The sequence below is a fragment of the Solanum stenotomum genome, chromosome 12, assembly GCF_019186545.1.
Source record: "Solanum stenotomum isolate F172 chromosome 12, ASM1918654v1, whole genome shotgun sequence".
NCBI classification, from domain to species: domain Eukaryota; kingdom Viridiplantae; phylum Streptophyta; class Magnoliopsida; order Solanales; family Solanaceae; genus Solanum; species Solanum stenotomum.
This window is the reverse complement of record NC_064293.1, coordinates 24285913-24310555: the sequence shown is the minus strand read 5'-3', so window position 1 is coordinate 24310555 and position 24643 is coordinate 24285913. Positions and strand designations below refer to the sequence as shown.

The window sequence follows — 24643 nt, the reverse complement described above, 5'->3', positions numbered from 1 at the left end:
TAGTTAAGGAATAAGAAAGATGTTCATTGAAACCCGGCCTAAACATGGGGAGAGTTTCCATCTTACCAAATCCTCTCGGTGCTTAGCCTCCATTCCCATAGAGTATTTCATTACTTTAACATTATTACACATGACAGGGTGTCATTGGCCTACCAACCCAAGGTACATTGATTAACACATGAAAGGACGCCATAAGCCTATTGATTCAAGGTACATTAAGAAAGCTCATTTAATCCTCATGAAAGGGTGCCATAAGCTTACCTATTCAAGGTTCATCATTAACATTCATGCAAGGGTGTCATAAGCCTACCGATCCCAAAGTTCATTAACATCATTTATGGAAGGGTGCCATAAGGTTACTGATCCCAAAGTACATTATTATCATGCATGGAAGGGTGCCATTAACCTACCGATCCAAGATTCAACAATCAACAATACATTTATTTATACAAGAAGAGGATGCATAGGCCTACCAATTCAAGATATACATTACATTGAAGAACCCTTCACATTCCATCACCAACAATCATAAGTGTCAAATTGAGAAATAGCCTTTCAATAATAGCACGATTACATTCAAGACATGATCATATTACCTTCATTAGATTCACATTCATATACAAGGCGTCATGATAATACTTCAATTCTTCACACTTCTCCCTTCAAGGCCATGAATCACAAATCACCAACACACCAATAATTTACTACAATTTAGGCATGGATAATGATATAACTCAATAACCTAAAGCAATTTAGACAAACTCTACACATGCTTTCATAATCAATATGCCCACTTCATAAAGGCACAATTTAGGAATTGAGGAAATCCATGGGTTCTTAGAGTAATTTCATCATAAATCATCAATTAAACACTAATTCAATCATAATTTGTCATTAATCAACCTTTTAAAACGTTTGAAGAAGGAACCCATGATTTAGAGTAAAACCCCAGGTTTTTGAAAAACTTGAAAACTTTGAAATCTACTTTTGAATGGACTCTAAGGTGAAAGATACCCCTAGATGAAGGATCACCATACCTTGATGGAATTTTCCTCTAAATTTGGGAAGAAACACCTTGAATCTTCAAGCCCTAGACTCCACTCCTTCTTCTTCTTCAATGGAGGTTTATAAAGAGAGAAATATTGTGAGGGATGAACTCTTTTGGGTTTTCTTAAAAAGTGACTTACTTCACCCTTTGCACCACTTGGCTAACCAAGGGCACTAGGCGACTCACCTAATGGCCCTTGGCTCGCCCAATTTTCCAGTGTGCTCCCAAAAGGGGGCAATTCACTAAGCGATAGAGGGGTCGGTTGGGCAAATCGCCAACCCAACCGGCAAACCACGACTTAGCTCGCACAAATTTCCAGAACCTAGGGCAAGGGAACAGTCCACTAGGCGACCCCAAGTGCACTTTGGTGAATCTCCAAGTCACTTGGGCGATCATGGTGCCCAATCGCCAACTAGGTCCATCGAAGAAACAAGTTCTCTTTCACTATACCTTGCTAGCTTAGGTCCTTACTTGCATCCTAGGCTTCTACCTTACTCATTTTAGTTCTAAAACAGCCTAGAATCAACTTAAAAGCACACTAACCCTTACATTTAGGCTCTAATTCACTTACTAATTTTTTGGGTCATTACAACCGGATGCACTGCTGCTAGTTTTGTTGGCAACTCTAACTTAGAAGCCACTTTACCAACCCTTTTCAAGATCTTGTAAGGGCCTACATATCTAGGACTTACCTTCCCTTTCTTGCCAAATCTCATAACCCCTTTCATAGGTGACACTTTCAGGAAAACCCAATCATCGACTTGGAACTCTAGTTCCCTTCTCCTTACATCTGCATAAGATTTCTGGCGACTCTAGGCCGTCTTAAGTCTATCTCTAATGAGTTGCACTTTCTCCATAGCATCATGAACTTAATCTGGCCCTATCAAGGCTGCTTCACCTACTTCAAACCAACCAACTGGAGACCTACATCTACACCCATACAATGTCTCAAAAGGGGTCATCTGAATGCTGGAATGGTAACTATTATTATAGGAAAACTCTATGAAAGGAAGGTGATCATCCCAACTAACCTTGAAATCAATCACACAAGCTCTCAACATGTCTTCTAAGGTCTGAATGGTACGCTCTGCCTGCCCATCCGTCTGCGGATGTAATGTTGTGCTAAGATTAACATGAGTACCAAGACCTTTCTGAAATGAATTCCAGAAATGAGAGGTAAACTGAGGACCACTATTTGAGATGATATACAAAGGAACCCCATGCAACCTAACTATCTCATTAATGTAAAGCTTGGTGTAGTCCTCCGTTGAATCTGCAATCTTGGCAACCCAAAAGCGTGCAGACTTAGTAACTCTATCAATTATCACCAAAATTGAGTCATGTTGTCTGCGAGTATGAGGTAAACCTGTCATGAAGTCCATGTTGATCACTTCCCACTTAAGTAGGAATGTTGATCTCTTGAGTCATACCTCCTGGTTTCTGATGTTCTACCTTGACTTGTTGGCAATTTGGGCACTTTGCCACAAAATCTGCTATACTCCTCTTCATGCCATTCCACCAAAAGACTTCCCGTAGATCGCGATACATCTTAGTTGCACCTACATGAATGGAATATCTGGAATTATGTGCTTTTGCAAGAATCTGTTGTCTCAAATCACCCACCTTAAGAACACATAATCGACATTGATAACGAAGCATATAATCTCCCCCTTGGGAGAAGACCTCAACTCTCTGTTGATGGACTACACCATTTAGTTGGAGCAATATCAGATCATTGTCTTTTTTTCCTTAACCTCCACTACCAATGAAGATTCTGACCCATTCTGAATGGTTACACCACCATCTGATATGCTCATAAGACGAACTCCTAAGCGAGCAAGTATGTGAACATCCTTTGCTAGGTCCTTTCTTTTTTCTTCTACATGTGCCATGCTACCCATAGATAGTCTACTAAGGGCATTTGTTACTATATTGGCCTTACCAGGATGGTAACGCACACTCATATCATAATCTTTGAGGAACTCAAACCATCTCATCTGCCGAAGATTCAACTCTTTCTATGTGAACACATACTGAAGTCTCTTATAGTATGTGAACACCATACAAGTAATGTCTCCAAATCTTAAGTGCAAACACTACTGCTACAAACTCGAGGTCATGAGTCAGATATTTCTTCTCATGTACCTTAAGCTGTCTAGAAGCATATGCTATAACCTTACCTCGCTGCATCAACACACAACCTAGGCCGACTCTGGATGCATCATAGTAGATAACATAACCGTTTGAACCCTCTAGTAGAGTTAAAACAGGAGCAGTAATCAACCTAGTTTTCAATTTTGTAAAATTTTTCTCACAATCATCTGACCACTGAAACTAGACCTTTTTCTGAGTGAACTTAATCAATGGAGAGGTTATGGATGAAAATCCTTCCACGAACCTTCTATAATAGCCAGTCAACCCCATGAAACTTCTGATATCTGTAGGAGAGGTAGGTCTGGGGCATTGTTTCACTAATTCTATCTTCTGAGAATCCACTTGGATCCCTTCACTAGACACAATATGCCCAAGGAAAGCGATGGATTGCAACCAAAATTCGCATGTGCTAAATTTAGCGAATAACTGGTGATTTTTGAGACTTTGTAGGACAACCCTCAAATGATTCGCATGTTGTTCCTCATTCCTAGAGTAAATGAAGATATCATCAATAAAGACGGTAATGAACAAGTCCAAATACTACTTGAACACTCTGTTCATCAAATCCATGAAAGCTGCAGGAGCATTGGTTAGTCCAAATGACATAACTACAAATTCATAATGACCATACCGAGTTCTGAACTGTCTTCGAATGTCACTACCTCTTACTCTGAGCTGATGGTAACCGGATATGAGGTCTATCTTTGAGAAATGACTAGCACCCTGAAGTTGGTCAAAGAAGTCATCAATCCTAGGGATGAGGTACTTATTCTTGATTGTGACTTTGTTCAATTACTTATAATTGATGCATATTCTGAGAGAACCATCTTTCTTCTTCACTAACAACATTAGTGCACCCCATGGGGAAATACTAGGTCTTATGAAGCCCTTATCTAGAAGGTCTTTCAACTGCTCCTTTAATTCCTTAAGCTCAGTTGGACCCATTCGGTAAGGAGGAATAGATATAGGTTGGGTATCTTGAAGGAGATCAATTCCAAAGTTGATTTCCCTTTCGGGAGGAACTCTAGGAAGATCTTCTGGAAACACTTATGGGAACTCATTGACTACTGGAACTGACTCAGGAGTTGGGGTTTCGGAGCTTGAATTCTTAACCCAAACTAGATTATAGAGATAACCTTAAGAGATCATATTTCTGGCCATAAGCTAAGAAATGAATCGACCCATAGGCGCTAAGCTACTACCCTTCCATTCTAACATTGGTTCTTCTGGAAACTGAAAACAAACGATTCTAGTTCTACAATCGACTGAGGCTTAATAGGAATGTAACCAATCCATGCCTAAAATAATATCAAATTCTACCATTTCTAACTCTATAAGATCTGTTAAGGTGACTTTCTATGAGACAGTGACAGGGCAATTTATGTATACCCGTCTAGCTATGACTGGATCACCAACTGGAGTAGAGACTGAGAATTCTAAGAAAGTTTCTGACTAACATCGAATTTGACTCAAATGTAAGGAGTTACAAAGGAGAGAGTAGCCCCTGGATCCAACAATGCATAAACATTAGGATAAAAGACTCGTAACGTACCAGTGACTACATCAGGAGAATTGTTTTGATCCTGGCGAGCCTGGAGAGCATACAACCTATTTTGGCACTAACCGCTGTTGAGTCCAAGATTTGGACTCATTTAGGGCTTTATTTACAGTGATTTAGTGTCCTCAAATGCTTATTTTGTGCCAATAACTGATGTAAAACCCTTGATTTCTAGGTATATGGATTGAGGGACTAAGCAAGGACACTAGTTTGCAAAAAAGGAACGAAGCGAGCTGAAAGTGTAAAAAAAAGAAAGCTTGGTGATCTCCAAGTCTACTTGGTGAGTCGTCGAATGGCTATCTGATCGCCTAAAGTTCCAGTGTGCCAAGCCTTGAAGGAGAAAACCAGGTTAGAAAGATAAAGAAGCAGTCGTCAGATCACCGAGTGGTTCCGCGATGCAGTGTTGGATTGCCCAAAGTTACAGAACTTGAGGATGCTGAAGACCAAGGCATAAGGGCGAGGAAATTGACCTAAGGGCGGAACGCCAAGTGGATCGCCAAGCCCGACTTACTGCGCCGAATGGCCCTTCGCAACATATTTTTGGCAACTATAAATACATTTTTGAACATTGAGTTTAGTATCAAATTTTATTTTGGATAATCATTAGAGTAATTTTGCATATTGAATTCTGAGTAGTACAACAAGTTTTCTCTAGTTTTTCCTAAGCTTTGGAGAATTGAAGTTTTTCACTTTTGAGAAATTGAAAGTGGGTCTTTCATATTCTTCTACTTGGAGCATTGTAAGAACGAAGTTAATCTTACCCAGTTGATGGAAACTCAATTTGGTAACAATTTTTATCTTTTTATGATGTCTAGCTAAAACCCCAATTCTTGGGGTGTGATTATGTGATTATGGGCTGATTTAGTTTATGGGTATTGATAATTGTTAGTTTAAATGTTGTTTAGAAGTGAGTTTAATCAGTAATTGTGGTTTAATTTAAGAATTGTAGTTGCAAATACAGTTCTACCTTCGTGTTTTTGGCTTGCTTGAGACAAAGGTTTTCAAACAAAGATTATTGATTGATGGTCAGTAGGTATTGGGTTAACATGAGTTCAGCTTGAGAGAGTGAATCCTAAAGTCAATCCCAAATATTTAGCTCGAGAGAGTGAATAGACTAAGGTGTAGGTTGGTCTTATTTTGCTTGTTTGTTAATGTTCGAGAGAAATCAGCTTGATTCGGGGTAAATTATTTGAGAGAAAATTTATTCCCTCTATGGCTTAGCTTACTCACTAATATTCAGTTATTTCCTATCAGTTGCAATTACCCATTTGTCTATACTAACCTATAATCAAATCACATCATAAGAGCTCATCTCATTATTGTATTTCATATTGTTCGCTACTGTTGTAATTGATAATTTGAAACCAAAATCCCCATGTTATTTGACATTCGTATCATCCCCTAATTTGAATTATGTTTTTATTCGATAATGTCTATTCCTATGACTGATTTGATCATATTCATACTTCCTGATTGATTCTCAAACACGTACCACTCCCTGTGGGATTCGACTCCAACTCACTCAATTGGGTTTTATACTGACTAGCGATCATTGACACTTAGAATTGGATGAAGTGTCCTTGAAACGTTAATCAAAAGGGCGCCGCTGCTAGGGGGTGGTGTTGTTTGAGAATTTTTGGCGAAGCTAAATTTTGTTTCTTTTTAGTCATAGTTGAATCAACTTACTTTTAGTTTTGGTTTGTTTGCTTGTGTTTTGAAACAGAGAATATGAGTGTGAACGGAAGCAATGGTAGCCAAGTGGGCCACCAAGATGATATCGGCAACCTAAATGATGTAAATGAGCTGAATGCTAAGGATCCTCATCTAATGGGTAGCATTGGTGCCATTCGCTTGCCTTCGGTTGAAGGGAACGTTGTGTTCAACATTACTAGCACTATAATGCAACTCTTGCAATTGAAAGGGTTATTTGGTAGATTGGCTCATAAACATCCCCATGAGCATATCATAAATTTTCTTGATGTTTTCGAGTCATTCTCCTTCAAGAACATATCTCAAAAGTTGGTTCAATTGAGGTTGTTCCCGTTTTCTATAATGGGAGAAGCGTGCAAGTGGTTGGCTGAATTGCCAACACACTCTATCACTTCATGGGAAGAAATTATCACCGCATTTCAAGTGTGATTTTTCCCTCCTTCAAAGATAATGACACTTCGGGATAGCATTTAGAGCTTCAAGTGTCTGGAGGGCGAGCCAATCCATGACACTTGGCTACGATTCAAGAAGTTGGTGTTGCAATGCCCAACTCATGGTTTGCCTGAGTTTTGCTGCAATACTTTTCTCAAAGCCTTGATTCGGTAAACAAGGGGGGTAGTTGATCAACTTTCTCCAGGAGGTTTGATGCAACAACTTTATGTTATAGCAACCCAGCTATTGGATAGCATGACCAAGATTAACCGGGCATGGTACACCCGCGAAGACCAAGTCTCTCATCTCACTTTCAAATTAACCAAGGAGCAGCTTGAGAAAAAACAAGAGAGGGACCAAAACATGGCCAAGATCATGACCCAACTTGACATTTTGTTTTAAAATGGCATGGGAGCTGGTGCTAATAGTGTCAATGTCGTGGGTATTGGATGTGTGAACCCGGAAGAGGCCAAGTTTGATGCGTTGTATAATGAGGAGGTGAATTTCCTAGCCAACCAAGGAGGTGGTCATCGTGAAAACTACCCGAGTTAGGGTGGTAACCAAGGTTGGAACAGGGATGAAGGTTGGAATGATAGAGAGTCGAGGTTCGAAATCCCACTTGGACGGAAAGGGATGGGGAGAAGGATAGGTACATTCCTCCCGACGAGCGCCAAAATCCCAAGGATTCTAAGGGTGGTCGTTCTAAGGATATTCTCTCTCGTATCCCCAACAAGGTTGAGGGGTCCGATAAAATCTTGAAAGAGATGAAGGACTATGTATCGACCCTTAGCCAGAAGGTCACCTCTCATTCCGTCTCTATCAAGGAGTTGGAGACCTAAATGGGTCAGATTTTGTCTCATTTAAACCCGAGACAACAAGGGGGGTTGCCTAGTGATACTATGGAAAACCCCAAGAATGAAGTTTGAGCGAGGACTTGCGTCGTGCCACGACATTAACTAAGGCGCTTCTTTGGAGGCAACCCAAGTTTTTATGTGTTTTCTTTTTTATTTTTAAATAATCATCTGTTAATTTTGCAGGTTGAAGTGTGAGGAGAAGTGCAAGTTGGCCAGGCAAAGTCCAGTTGATGACTCACCGAAGAGGTCGACGAGCCTGACTTGGACCGTCGTTGGACTCAATAAATTCAAAAGTTAGAGTCTGTAAAACTCGATGGGCCCATGACCAGGTCGGCGATCACGACTTTGTCCGCCGTTTGGACCCCCACATTAACTAGAGGCCCTGTAAACTCGGCGAGGAAAGTAACCACTCGGCGTGTCGCCGAGTGGGTTGGCGAGCAAAATTAATGCCGCTGAAAGGGTAAGAACTAGATGGTTTTAAAGGCCAAAGGTTTAAACTTTCAAACTCTGTCACATTCCCTCACTTTTTAACTTCCCAAAATCACACCTGCACTATATTTTCCTATATTTTTGTGTTTTTACTACTTTTTAGTCATCGATTGTGTGTTCAGAGTTGGAATTCGTTGCCGCCTAGCTTTTTAAACTATTTATTCGGCATAAAAGGTTAGTTTTCCAAACCCCAAACTTGTATCTAGTGATTTTACTCAATTGCAATTGTTTTGATCTTAGTGATGTCTGTTGGGCCTCTCTGAATTGTAATTGTGTGCTTGTGTGCCTATTTTAATTACGAAATCTTGCCTAAAATGCCTAATTGCTAATTTCCCAAATTTTGTGCTTAAAAATTGGTCTAAATTGTTGGGTTATGCTTAATTGTTGTTGGGTCTAGTCGGGTAAAGTCTAAGTAACCCGCATTTGTGCCAAATGACGTACGTTTCCAATGATGGAGTGGTTGACGTCATTCTTAAGGGCAAAAGTCATCAAATGGCCAAACTTGGCCAAATCGGGAGAAGTCTGAGTATCTTGGGCGTATGGGTAGCATGGTTCTTAGTTTAATTGAACTTGTGTATGTTTTGATTTTGTTTTTTGAGGCTGCGAGGTTTATTTTTGGAGTCGGGGTAAAAAATAGGCAGGTTGGGCAATTTGGCGAGCTTGACCCCACTCGGCGGTTCGTCGAATCCCCCTAGATCGCCTTTAATTTCATGCTAATGTTGCATTTAGGTTCTGTAACTTTTCGCAAGAAGCCTGAGTTTGCTGAGTGCACTCGGCGACTTACCAAAAGACTTCTTTAATCGCCCTTTCTACTCCCCTAACCCTTAAAATACACTGTAACTTTCGGCAGGCTAGTCTTTGATCGTCGAATGCTATCGGCGATTCGCCGAAAGGCCCCTCCCATTGCCGACATGCAAATTTTTCTAGAAATTTTTTAGCCAATCCTTTCGGCGATCTCGATTTGGCTCGCCAAAGTGATTCGGCACCCATCGACTAGTTCGGCGAGTTTGTCTGCAACCTATTTTCCTATTTTTATGTTATTATCTTTAATTGCCCTAACTTTCTACAATGTTTTTGTAGATATGGCTAGACCGAAAGTGGCAGGTAGGGACATGCCGCCCCGAAAGAGGGCTAAGGGAATAACAATCAACGAGGATGCAGCTGCATCCAGGGTGAAGGCTACCAAACTTCCCACCACAGGTGGAAAGGGAAAAGGGAAGGGGAAGGCACATGCTCCTACGTCACCGGAGGCTAGCTCCTACAGTGACGAAATCTATGCCACTCACCTCACCACTTCTGAGAGTAAGGGTGAGCACTAAGATCCTCGGGCTACCACTTTTGAGCCTGAGGATGATGAGTTATTGGCAGCCCAGAGAGTTGAGTTGCGATCCAAGAGGTTTAACAATCCATTTAGGATCAGGGCTACCCAATCCACCACTACTCCGCCTACTCCATCACAGGAGATTATTCTAGCACCAGCCGCACCGGGTCCTCCTTTCTGGTCTATGAATAGACTTAAGACTCAGGGATTGAGGACCATCATCGAAGAAAGGAGGTTGTCTACTGGTGGAGTTATAGACAGATACCTGGAGATCATGAGTTGTTTGAGGTCTCACAAGTTCCAACTGTTCACTCGAGCCCGAGGCCCTTATGTTCCAAATTGGGTCCGGGAATTCTACACAGCCTATGGAGCCCTAGTGCCACAAGGGAAGAAGCACGTCGCCAAGTTCAAGTTGGTCGACTATGTGGTTATCATGGGTAAAAAAGTGAAGTGTGATAGCGATGCTATCAATGCAGGCCTGGACTGTTCCAAGGAGATGGAGGATGAATGTTTGTACATGATTAGGACAAAGACATTGGAAAATATGAAAAAATGGTTGGCTCTTCTGATATCTGACGGTGCTCCAAAATGGATCGAAGTTGGAGTGCCTATTGAGAAGAAGGACCTAAATATCACAACAAGGTTCTGGTTTGGCTTCATCAGCAGTACTATCATGCCATCCCAGAATGAGTCGATTCTCCGCCATGCAAAGCTGCCTGTCTTGGTTGTATCATTGTTTGGACAAGGCTGAATTTAGGGATGATCATTACACATGAGATAGTCATGAGGGCCAAGAAGCGCCAAACTTACCTCTCTTTCCAGTATTGATCACCGAGTTATGCAGATATGCTCGGGTGCCTAGAGATGAGAAGAAGGATGTGGACGTGATTCCCACCTCCTGCACTGACATTCGGAGTACTGAGGTGGAATACTTGAAGGATGACACCGAGATGAAGAAAGCAACCTCGGTGGACACATCCCCGGTTGTGGATGCAGATGCATTACATGCAGAGACACTTTTGCCTACTCCGGCTCCTGGGCCTTCAAGTATATCTAGCACTGCCCATTCCATGACGCCCAGTTCCTCTACAACCGCCCTGCCTCCTAGGTCTGGTGCCTCTGCTGCTGCTTTCCGACCTCCACTCACCCAGGTTGCATTGCTACGGATAGGGCAACTAGTCCATTCTACCGATAGGCATGCCTTCAGGCTTGAGGCCTTCATTCCTTGCATGATCGAGAGGGCCCTTGCTGATGTTGTGACACCCTTGAGTACCTCTATTGATGCCCTTGCGGCACGGATAGCGGTGTGTGAGCAAGGCCAAGGGGCTACCGATGAGGTGACGGCTCTAAAGGCTGTTATTGATGAGCTGAGGAGAGATGTGGACCAGCTGAAGTCCACTGAAATATCGATGATTTTTGGGACTGTGGAGATCTATGATATTCCAATTGATCCAAATATGCCTCCTGCTACCACCGAAGATGAGGTTCGAACTGAGGAGGTAGCTGCTACCGAGTATGATGCTAAGACTGATGAGAAGCTGCTTGGTGTTGATAAGGAGGTTTCTTATGAGGGCCTTACGAAATTTGAGGAGGCCATGGTAGATTCAGCTGTGCAGACCTCTTTGGCAGACAAACTTGATTGACCCTAGTGGACTTAGCAGTGATGATGTTGCATCGAGCACTGATGCCCCGATAGATGGAGCAACTGTGTAGATAGGACCCCTCTTTACCTCCCTCTTTGTCATTTTTATTGACTTTTATTATTTTTTTAACATTTGAGGACAAATTGCTTTTTATTTGTGGTGGGTGAGGTATTTCCATACCTACCTGTTGTGATTATTGTGTTTGTTTATGCATTAGGTTTTGTGCTGTAAATTGTGTTTTGGCACAGTTTTGTGGATGTTTGAGCTTTTGGCTCCATATTTTGAATGTAAATGGGTTTTAACCCTTCTGAAAATTTTGCCACCTCTTGATTGTGTTTGAATGTGGCTGTTTTTGTGCAAATTTGAGTGTCATACTTGATCAATACCGATGACTTGAATAGTGCTCTTAATCGAACAAAAATGAATTGTGTTGCTACGATGATGCCAAGTGAAATTGCATAGGCAATATGTGAACTTTTTGAATCTCGTTGTGACTAGACGGTTATCGAATAGAGGCTCTTGTGATGAACATTGCACAGTAGCAAAAGTGTAGAGTCTTGTTTGATATTGGTGATAATGTCTTGTGTGATGAGCTTACCGCGAACCATGTGTGATGAAACCTAGAATTTTCCTCATTGGTCCGGTTGACTAAGTGATGCAAGCTCTTGAAAAGATCTTAGGCAACAATTTTAAAGAGTAAAACAATTTGACACTATACCTCTTTTTTGGCCAACCTTCTGAGTGTGTGAACTTTGCTTGAACACCATTTGAGCCTTAGCCTTTTCTTGGAAGAAACTTGATACAATTGTAACCCTCTCTTTATCCATTCACATATAATCCTCATGAGATGTGGTTTGTTTGAATAGCCAACTTAGGCCAAAAGCCTAAGTTGGGGTGTAGTGAAAAGAGAAGGTAAATCAAGAAGTGCAAAGAAGTCTCCCTTGATCCATGGTTTTGAGAATCATGGAACCCCTCCATACAAAAAAAAAAGAGAAAAGAAAAATTAAAAATTAAAAAAAAGAACGAAAAAGTTGAGAAATAAAGTGTGAAAGTTGCAAAAGAAGTGGGATGTCCAATATTCCATGGAAAATGAATAATAGGGTGAATTGTGAGCATGGGTGTAAATGTTGAAGAAAAGGATAGAAAGTGATGTTCATACCACATTTCATGAGGAAAGCAGCCACTGAGCTTAAATGACCATACAATTACACTCGGCCCCATTACAAGCCTTGAAAAGACCTTTTTGATCTTGAGTGAGCTGAAACAAATGCTAGTTGAAAAATAAGGGCAAACCTATGGGTGAAGTCATGCATGTGTTCATCCTTGTGAGTGTGAGAGTTGTATGTGATTTCGAAGCGTTAAATTGTTGAAAAATAGTGTGTGAATATGGAATCATTCTTTGTGTGAGGGCATTTGAGTATCTTTGTTGAGCTTGAACTTGCATTTGAAGTAAGTATTGTGAACTTGAGAATCTTTGGTAATGGTGAATCACAACTTGAACCTTTGAGTGCACAATTGATCCTTGCATACGTAAATTCAGTCTTTTTGTGTGCATTCATGATTGAGTCTTGTGTAGCACTGTTTGAGGTATCCTTTTTTAACTGTTGAACTTGAGTTTTACTTGAGGCAAGCAAAATTTTAAGTTGGGGGTGTTGATGAGTCTGAGATTTTGACTCATTTAGGGCTTTATTTACAATGATTTAGTGTCCTCAAATGCTTATTTTGTGCCAATAACTAATGTAAAACCCTTGATTTCCATTTATATGGATTAAGGGACTAAGCAAGGTCACTAATTTGCAAAAAGAAACGAAGCGAGCGGAAAGAATGAAGAAAGAAAGCCTGGTGATCGCCAAGTCCATTTGGCGAATCGTCGAATGGCTATCTGACTACCTAAAGTTCGAGTTTGCCAAGCCTTGAAGGAGAAAACCATGTTGGCGAGAGAAAGAAGCAATCGGTGGATCGTCGATTGGTTCCGCGATGCAATGTTGGATCACCCAAAGTTACAGAACTTGAGGATGTTGAAGGCCAAGGCAGAAGGGCGAGGAAATTGACCAAAGGGCGGATCGCCGAGTGGATCGGCGAGCCCGACTTACTGCGCCGAATGGCTCTTCGTAGCATTTTTTGGTGACTATAAATACATTTTTGAACATTGAGTTTAGCATCAAATTTTATTTTGGATAATCATTAGAGTAATTTTGCATATTGAATTCCGAGTATTGACATAAGTTTTCTCTAGTTTTTCCTAAGCTATGGAAAATTGAAGTTTTTCACTTTCGAGAAATTAAAAGTGGGTCTTTGAGCTTCTTCGACTTGGAGCATTGTAAGGATGAAATCATTCTTACCCAGTTGATGGAAACTCAATTTGGAAACGATTTTTATCTTTTTATGATGTCTAGTTAAAACCCCAATTCTTGGGGTGTGATTTTGTGATTATGGGATAATTTAGTTTATGGGTATTGCTAATTGTTAAGTTTAAATGTTTTTTAGAAGTGAGTTTAATCAATAATTGTGGTTTAATTTAAGAATTGTAGTTGCAAATACAGTTCAACCTTCATCTTTTTAGCTTGCTCGAGAAAGAGATTTTAAAGCCAAGATTATTGATTGATGGTCAGTGGGTATTGGGTTGACATGGGTTCAGCTCTAGAGAGTGAATCTTAAATTCAATCCCACATATTCAGCTCGAGAGAGTGAATAGTCTAAGGTGTAGGTTGGTCTTATTTTGCTTGCTTGTTGATGTTCGAGAGAAATCAACTTGATTCGGGGTAAATTGTTCGAGAGAAAATTTAATTCCTCTATGGCTTAGCTTACTCACTAATATTCAGCTATTTAGCTATTTCCTGACAGTTGGTATTACCCATTTATCTATAGTAACCTATAATCAAATCACATCCCAAGAACTCGTCTCATTATTATATTTCATATTGTTTGTTGTTGTTGTAGTTGATTATTTGAAACCAAAACCCCCATGTTATTTGACATTCATGTCATCCCCTAATTTGAATTGTGTTTTTAGTCAATAATGTCTATTCCTATGACTGATTTGATCATATTCATACTGCTTGATTGATTCTCAAACATATACCACTCCCTGTGGGATTTGACCCCAACTCATTCGATTGGGTTTTATACTGACTAGCGATCATTGACACTTAGAATTAGATGAAGTGTCCTTGAAACGTTAATCAACCGCCACATGTACTAGTTGAGTTACTCTGCTGAGTCGGGCGACCTGAAGTTGTGGACTGAGCTCTACCATTGTTACCTTTTTGACCCTGTTTAGAAGGACAATCTTTCAACCTGTGACCAGACTGACCACTCCCAAATCATCCTTCATTTCCTGCCAGACACTCGCCCGAATGGTTCTTACCACACTTTGGACAAGTTGGGTAGGTTCTGGTGCCTGAAATACTACCTTGAGTCTTAGATCCTGATGCCCTCCCTTTCTGATCATTTCGAAACTTGGAGGATAGAACACTAGCTGATGAAGGTGCCAGAGTTGAAGACTTCTGCTGAAACTGCGAGCGATTTCCACAACCCAATTTCTGTTGAGAATAGTCATAGTTGCATGTCCTAGCCTTCTTATTCTCCTTAGCCTGTTCCCTAAGTTTATTACCCTCAACCTGCTGAGCATGAGTCATGAGCCTAGAAATGTTCATATCTTTAAGCAACATAGCATTCCTACACTCTGTTTTCACTAGATCGGATACCCCATATATGAACTTGTTCATTTGAGCCCAGGAATCAGCAACCATGTAGGGAGCATACCTGGAGATTTGGGTGAACTTGAGTCCATACTCTTGGACTGTCATCGAACCTAGCCTCAAATTCATAAACTCCTGAGCTTTTGCCTCCATTAACTCTCTTGGGAAGAACCTATCCATAAAGGTCTCACTAAACCATTCCCAAGTGATAGGAGTTGCATATGTACCCATGTTCTCTTTCCACTGAGTATACCAGATATGAGCTACATCATTAAGTTGGTAAGATGCCAACTCAACCTGATCATTCCCAGTTACCTGCATTACCCCAAAGATCTTCTTGACCTCAACTATGGAGTTTTCGGGATCTTCACCAATCTGCGATCCTAACAACTCTAGCAGATTCATTCTAACAAAATCCCAAACTCTAGCCGCAGTTGACCCAACATTAGCATTTGCCGAAACTGGAACCTGCTGATTGTTCTAGTTGGTAACACTTTGAGCCAACAACTGGACAGCGATCCAAAATTTAGCATTCGAAACTTCCTGATCTGGGACTTGAGGAGCTGCGTTTGCATTCCTGACATTCGCATTCCTTGTGTAAGCTCTACGAGGAGGCATGATCTGAATGCGCATAACGAAGGATTAGCACGAGAATTAGATCATACCTTACGCACGATAAGAGTAACAAAGAAATTGAAGTTTTCTTAAAACACCCTGCAGCCTCCTTCTCTTTAGATGTGGTGCACTTCTCACCTATGAAAAGGACTCTACTTAGTGCGACTTTTCATACATCCTAGGACTCTTAAACCTAATGCTCTGATACCAAGTTTGTCACGCCCCGAGGCTACCCCCTGGACGCGGACACGGGACCTAGGATCACGAATGACCCCAAGCTAACCCTGATGGCATATCATAAGCATACTTAAAGATAAACTGAAACAACAAATACTGTGGAGAAGCTAAATCATGTATATAATCTGAAATGATGGGGAATACCCATTATACTATTTGAATAAATAAAAACTGAGAGTTTGAATACAAATGAGAAGTCAAACTCTAAGGCTAAAGTTGAAACTATATATGTCTAAAAGAAAGCCTCTACTGACTAGAAATGTTGGGACATGCCCCAGCTAGATCTAACAAAACTGAATTAAAGCTAAAAGCAAAAAAAATAANTTTGAATAAATAAAAACTGAGAGTTTGAATACAAATGAGAAGTCAAACTCTAAGGCTAAAGTTGAAACTATATATGTCTAAAAGAAAGCCTCTACTGACTAGAAATGTTGGAACATGCCCCAGCTAGATCTAGCAAAACTGAATTAAAGCTAAAAGCAAAAAAAATAATCATGTCACTAGTCCTCGAAGAAGGAGGACTCACCACTGATGCTGCTGAATTGAAGATCGGGAACCGATCTATACGTGATATGACTTCTCAGGGTCTGAACCTACATCACGAGAAGATGTAGCGTAGAGTATGCGTCAGTACTTAAAAAGTATTGACCATGCAGGATAGATTAAAGCAGAACAATAACATAACTAAACAAGCAATAATATAATTTGAACATGATAAGGATACTGGAAATATTTTACATTGTTAAACTGAATACAATGACCAAGTTATAACATGCTGGGACTGAAAACTGAACTAAAACTGATAACATGGTTAATGCAATAAAATCTGATTGAACTGTAAGGGAGCTACTAATAACTGACATAAAACCACATGAGCTAAACGTGGAGTCCGATGTATATGCCCCATCGAGAGGACCCAATACACCCGACCAAAGGTGTAGAGGCATGACTAGCGTGATCACTAAAATGATGCCCACAGAAAGGACTTACAACCTACGGGGCACATAGTTTTGGGACTTGAGGGTGACTGACCCTAGTCACTCAATATTAAGCTTCTCCCAATTGATTAATTAATTAACAAATCAAGACTGAAGTTTTGTAACACTGGATAGCTCAAAATACTGACATGCAACTGAGAATGTAACATTAATATACTGATAATGATATATTTGAAACTGAGGCATGTATGTATATAACTAAAATAACTGACCTAGCATGTGTAATTAATGAACTAGACAAACTACATAGCTAGAGTTCTGAGTATATGCATGAATCTGGCCAAAACCGATACTACAACATGATAATCTGATTTGGATCATTCTTAGCTAAAACCGAACAATTTCTAACATTCAAGAAACCCTAGGTCTAGATAATATTAAGGGAATCAAGATTCTAACTGAAATCTAGGGACCTAATGGGTGAAAGGAACCCACTAGTGAAATTTCACATACATGGTGACAAATTTCATAGAGAAATCTTTCGATTTCGGTGCTAGAACTGATGGAACCTTGTTACATTCTTGAACTAGGATTCTTGACCTCTTTCTCTTCTTACGCTCTAAATTTTTCTAAGTTTTAATGAATGATCTGACTTAGGTAAGTTCTAGTTATGTTTCTAGGCTAACATTGATCAAAACTATGTAGTTTAGGGGTCCAACGCATAAGGAAAAGACCAAAAGACCCCTGACTTAACTGCTGTTGGGATCACCGACGAACGGGACCGACGAACCGTCGATCGACTGACGGTCCATGCTAGTCAACCGTCAGTCGCGACAGGAGACTGGAATATGAGGGTCTGATCCATGGACATGGACCACGGTTCGTGGGACCGGCCGTAGGTCAACACTTAGAGGAATTTTTAGGGATGAGTTTGAGGGGGGTTGCAGATGCGAACCATGGACCACCAGCACAAGTCGTGGGTCACCCTACTGGGTTGCACCTACAACTTCTGGAAATCTGCACTGAGGTATGTTTTCAGATACGGGGTGTTACACATAGCTTAGTGGATCCACTTAGTTGAGGATGTCTTATACTCCGGCAAGGTATAGGACAGTTCTGGCAGCGTGGGCGAGACGTTGTATCATCACATAGCTCATAGTGATGGTTGTTGATTAGAGAATCTCCCAAATAAGAGTAAAAGAGTTATTATTATATTTTTAAATACATTGAGTTATTATCTATTGTTTTAAAAGATTTATTTATAATGCTTTTTTATTGTTGTTTTTATATTGAACTAAGTTGAGTATTTCTGAGTTTGAGTATCTTTGAGTAAACTTTAGTAACCTTGAGTTAAGTTGAGTTGAGTTGAGTTGAGTCGAGCTGAGGTGAGTATGTTCTTCTTTTTTTATCAGTTCAAGCTTTTGTCTGTGCTTTAGAGTTCCCCTTGCATGTTCGTACATTCATGTACTGATGACATTTGTCCTGCATCTTTTATGATGAAGATACAAGAGTTCAGGATCATCAATCGGCTCTTCGTTGATCCAGTCGAGTCCCTAATTTTCTTGATGAGCCTCCTTGCTTCTGGAGGATTCCCATTTACTTTTCAGTTTTGTTAGGATGTTGTGGGTCTTGTCCCGTTTTTATCATAGTTGTAAGAGGCATCTTAGATAGATAGTAGTGTTTTGAGGAGTCTTTTCCATTTTGTTTGTTATATATTTTAAAGACTTGAGTTACCTATTCTTGGCTAGTTGAATATCTATTATATTCTATGTTATTTATTTGAGACGTTTCAATTAAAATTTTACATTTGAGTTCCTGGTATGTTGAGTAAGTCTTCTGCTGAGAGTTGAGTCAGGCCAAGGGTTCGCTTGGGTCCAGCAATGGTTCTCGAGTGTCTGCCACGTCCAGGGTGTAGGCTCAAGGTGTGACAGACATGACATGCACATTGAAATGCTTCTGCCCATAGATCGCGAGGTAGACTATTATCGTGTAGCCATGAAAAACTTATTGAAGACAAATGTACCAACTCTCTTTCTGCAAACCCCGTTCTTTTGAGGGGTATTGGGACATGTCATTTGTCTTTAAATACCATTTTCTTCACAAAACTGAAAGAAATTTGTTGACATAAATTCACCACCATTGTCACTCCTCAAACACTTTATTTTTGCCCAAACTCCTTTTCTACAATGCCGCTGAATTCAACGAACTTGGAAAGTGATTCATTTTTCTCCCTAAAAAAATATACCCAAGTAAATTTGGAGAAGTCATCTACCAATATCATTACATATCGGTAGCCACTATAACTTGTTGTTCTTGTCGGCCCCATCAAGTCTATGTGCACTAGTTCAAATGGTGCAGATCTACTATTTGATGAGCTTTTGAAAGGATGGAGGTGTGATTTTCCATACTGGCAGCCTTGACAAATCACTTGTTGTGCAATTTTCATAGGTGGCATGCCATCTAAGAGTTTATCTGAAGAGATATTTTGTAGCATTTGATAACCTAAATGCCCCAACCGAGCATGCCATATCGCTGCATTATCTATTTGGCTTGTTTTCTTCACATATGCCTCTCTAACTAACATAACAAATAAAGAGCCTTTCTTCTTACCAGCAAACAGAACATCAGCTTCAATATTTTTCATGTTAACAAGTACTTTCACATCATCTGGACCAAACAAAATATATTTCCAGAATCAATAATTTGAGAGAATTCTTCCTCAAACTTGGAACATAATAGACATAATTTAGCTTGATGTATGTATCATTAATACCAATTTCAACCACACCTTCCTTTATTACTAGATAAGTCGAGTTATCAACCGTTACAATAACTCTTTCTCCCTTATGTTGTCGCAACTCTGAAAATAATGAATCATCGCCAGTAACATGATGTGTACAAGCAGAATCAACTATCCACTCCTCCTTGAGATCAACATAATTGATATGAGATTTATTTGGTGCCAATTCAAACGTCGCATTATCTTTTATTTCAACATCTTCGATTGCAAAGCAATGCTCCCATTTTGGCTCATCATATTGTTTATCTTCACAAGCAACATTTTCTTTGGAGAGCTTAACACAACAATATATGTGAACATGCCCAAGCTCCCCACACCTATGATACTTGATTGATTTGTATCCTTGAGAATTATTACCAAAAACCTTCCTCTGATTAGAATCTTCCTCTGGATCATCCTCATTTAACTTTCCTTTTGAAAAAATATCAACTTCATGTTTAGAGTTGAAACTTTTACCCATTTGTTTAGCAAACACTTCATGATTAGACAACAGATTTTTCAGTTCTTCAATCGATGGTTAGTGTGCCGACCCTTGAATGGAGGCGACAAAGGGCGTATACTCCTTATATAAACAACGAATGAGGAATCTCCTTAAATGGGATATACTAATCTTCTCAGTTGCATCTAGTGCAGAAATTTCACCACAAATACTCTTCACTCACAAGAAGTATTCTGAAATTGACAAGGTTTCTTGCATCGTCATTGCCAATTCATTTTCCAAGAATTGTACTCTTGTTGTATTCTTCATGGAAAATCACCTTTCAAGAGTTCTCCAGACTAGTTGTGGAGAACTAACATCACAAACATGATCAATGAACTCTTTGTTAATCAATGTCCTTAAAGCAAATAGAGTCTTCCCGCACGTGATCTTCTATTTCCTACGTGGTTCAATATTATTAGGAGTATCTACAGGAATTTCTATAACTGAACCAGCTCCCACAAGTCTTGACCTTGAAGATAAGCCTTCATACACAACCTCCAATAGTTATAATTAGTTCCTACAAGTTTCTCAACACCATTCTATCCCTTTGCACCACTTCCCCTATTAAATTGATCCATATTACACAAAAAGAAATTCTCACAGAACAATAACAATAACAGAGATTAAAGAATCTCAATCTGGCTCTAATACCATAAAACAAAGAGTTGAACAGAAAATCCTAATTAAAATTATGAGAAGAAGCAAATGATCTGGAGAATAACTAAACCTTTTTATTGAAAGCTTATATTGAAAATATAAACGAAAAGGGAAATTTATAATCTAAACTCTAAAGTTATAACTGACTCCTAAAAGTAGTATAACTTGACTTCTAAGAAGGTGCAGAAAAAATTCTCATAAGAAAGTACTGATATACTTGTTATTTACTCTAGCCTATCCGAAAAATATAGGAACAAACACCTGGACTTAGTAAAACTAACTAAACAACGAAAAAAGTAAATATACACTAATCTGTAATAGATGTGACCAACAATATCCATCAAAATATTTGACTTACATTGGACGCAACTAAAAAAGAGGAGATGCAATATTGGTAAGCTGGTCTTCGATAGGTGGTACTCGGAGCTCATCAATGGTAGTGGAATAGAGGTAGAAATTTTGAGAAAATGACTCTCCATTTTCCTCTTTGGTTGCTAATGAATTTGTCTTTTGACAAAATGCGGTACTAAGTTTCACTTGAGTACCAAGCCCACTTTGGAAAGACCTCCAAATATGGGAAGTAAATTGGGCACCTCTATCCGAAATAATCGACAACGGGGCCATGCAATTTCACAATCTCCTTAATGTACAACTTAGCATAATCTTCCGCCGAATAAGAAACCTTGACGGGAAGGAAATGGACTGATTTAGTCAATCTATGCACAATGACCCAAATGGAATCATGTTGCCTAGGGGTTTGAGGCAAGCCTACCACGAAATCCATATTGATCTCTTCCCACTTCCAAGTGGGGGTATCAATATCTTGAATTAAACCTCCCGGTCCTTGGTGCTCGGTTTGACTTGTTGGCAATTTGAGCACCTAGCCACAAAATCTGCTATGTCTCTTTTCATTTCTTTCCACTAATAAATCTCACGTAAGTCGCGATACATTTTGGTGGCTCCCGGATGGATGGAGTATCGGGATCCATGGGCCTCCTCTAAGATTGTCTCTCTTAGGCCATCCACATCCGGCACACATAATCTTCCTTAGTGCCTAAGCACCCCATCTTCTCCTTGAGAGAAAGTTTCTATTGCTTTGTTGAGAACCGACTCTTTTAGTTCCATCAAAATAGGGTCAAGATATTTCTTAGACTTCACGTCAACAACAACCGATGACTCGGAATTATGACGGACCATGACACCTCCTTTTGGGGAATATTCAAGTCGGACACCCAACCGGGCTAGCCTGTGTACATCACGGGCTAACTCCCTTTTCTCTTCTTCCATATGTGACACACTACCCATAGATATACGCCTCAAAGGATCCGCAACCACATTTGCTTTTCCGGGGTGGTAAAGGACACTCATATCATAATCTTTTAAGAGTTCCAACCACCTCCTTTGTCGAAGATTCAATTCTCTTTGGCTAAAAACATATTGAAGACTTTTGTGGTCGGTAAACACATCCACATGTACCCCATAAAGATAGTGTCTCCAAATCTTTAAAGCAAAGACTATGGCCGTTAGCTCAAGGTCATGAGTTGGATAATTCTTCTCATGCACCTTTGAGTTGTCTTGAGGCATAAGCTATAACCTTACCATGCTACATGAGGACACAACCCCAACCCACTCGGGAAGCGTCATAATATACTACAAACCCTTCGGTGCCCTCCGGTAAGGTCAAAACCAGAGCGGAGGTGAGCTTATCTTTCAACAATTGGAAGCTCTTTTCACAAGATTCCGACCATTCAAACTTGGACTTCTTTTGAGCTAAGGCCATTAATGGAGATGCAATAGATGAAAATCCCTCAACAAACCTCCGGTAATAACCGGCCAAACCCAAAAAGCTTCGGATGTCGGAAGGATTCAAAGGTCTAGGCCAACTTTTGACCGCACCGATTTTCTTTGGATCAACTTCTATACCCTCACTAGAAACAATGTGACCAAGGAAAGCAACCGATCTTAGCCAAAACTCGCACTTGCTAAACTTAGCATAGAGTTGCTGATCTTTGAGGGCTTGCAATACTATCCTCAAATGATTCATGTGATCATCCTCACTTTTAGAGTATATCAAGATGTCATCAAGAAAGACAATAACAAATGAGTCTAGAAAATTTCTAAACACACGATTCATAAGGTCCATAAAAGTCGTCGGGGCATTTGTAAGACCAAAGGACATCACTAAGAACTCAAAATGACCTCAAATTAATTTTTGAAAAGTAACTTGCTCCTTGAAGTTGATCAAATAAGTCATCAATCCTAGGGAGTGGATACTTCTTAATGGTCACCTTATTTAACTGTCGGTAATTAATACACATACGAAGAGATCCATCCTTCTTCTTCACAAATAACACCGGTGCACCCCAAGGAGATATACTAGGTTGGATAAAACCCATATCCAACAAATCTTTTAGTTGAGCTTTTAATTCCTTCAACTCCGTCGGGGCCATCCGGTAAGGAGGATTGAAATGGGTTGTGTATCCGACAATAAATCTATGCCGAAATCTATTTCCCATTCGGGAGGAATCCCGGGTAAGTCATCGGGAAAGACTTTCGGAAAATCCTTCACTACGGGGACCGACTCCAAAGGAGGAATCTCGGATTCAAAATCCTTGACCCTCACAATATGATAGAGACAATCCTTAGAAATCAACTTACAAGCTTTTAGACATGAAATGATCCTTCCCCTAGGAACGGAATTTCCTCCCTTCCATTCTAAAATAGGTTCATTAGGAAATTGAAACTTCACAATTCGGGTCCTACAATCTATGGACGCAAAACAAGCATGAAGTCAATCCATCCCCAATATAACATCAAAGTCTAACATATCAAGTTCCACCAAATCAACTAAAGTGACTCTATTGGGCAAAGATATGGGACAACCCCTATAGACTCTTTTAGCAAGTATGGAATCACCCATCGGGGTAGAAACCAAAAAGGGTTTATCGAAGACATTGGGAAGCATATTAAACTTCATATCCACTAAAGGGGTTACAAAATATAAATTGGCACCGCGATCCAACAATGCATAAACATTTATTAAAAATACTTGCAACATACCGGTCACAACATCCGGAGAGCTCTCTTGATCACCTCGGGATTGGAGAGCATAGCAGCGATTCTTCTTAAGAGCATCGAGATTTGGGCCACTTGTTTGTGCTTGAGCATTTTCCCTTCCTTGAGCCTTTAGCATAGGGCAGTCCCTCCTCATGTGGCCGCTCTTACCACAACCATAGCAATTACCCGTGCCAACTAGGCACTTGCCTTCATGTTTTCGACCACACTTTGTACAAATAGGCTTCTCAACATAAGGACTACCACCTCTTGCTTCTTGAGGCTTGGGGGTAGACACTTTACCTTTGTTGACCATTGGAGTGTTAGGAGGACCTTGGTTGGAAAACCTCTTTTTGAAATTTGGCTTATCTTAGATTTCAAACCTAACCTTAGAAGAATTTCCATCATCGGTCCTTGACCTCTTCAATTCTCTACCAACTTGCTTAAGCTTTTGCTCCTCAATTTGCTCGGCATGAACCATAAGGCGAGAAATGTCCATGCTTGGGATTAGCATAGCCGACCTACATTCATTCACCACAACATCGGATACACCCATAACAAATTTGTTCATTGTAGCTCTAGAGTCCGACACCAAAGTAGGAGCATGCTTGGACAATTGAGTGAACTTGAGGTCATACTCCTTCACACTCATACCCCCTTGACGGAGGTTGATGAATTCTTGCATTTTCCTCTCCCTTAGTTCCAAGGGGGAAAACCTATCAAGGAAAGCCATCTTGAATGTAGCCCAACTTATCGGACCCTCTCTAATAGGTCTCCCCTCCTTCCATTGTTCATACCACACTTGTGCCACATCTTTGAGTTGATAGGCGGCTAACTCCACCTTTTCTTGAGAAGACACACCCATAGCCTCTAGAACCTTAAATACTTCATCAATAAACCCTTGAGGATCTTCTTCCACTTTGGAGCCAAAGAAAGTAGGGGGATTCATCC

The 24643-nt window shown here is 40.2% G+C and overlaps 1 protein-coding gene across 1 annotated transcript in view; it reads left to right on the top strand.

Moving 5' to 3' along the window:
* LOC125849216 (uncharacterized) overlaps positions 1–24643 on the top strand; it is a 683098-nt gene that overhangs the window by 630774 nt on the left and 27681 nt on the right. The gene's annotated exons all lie outside the window — the stretch shown is intronic.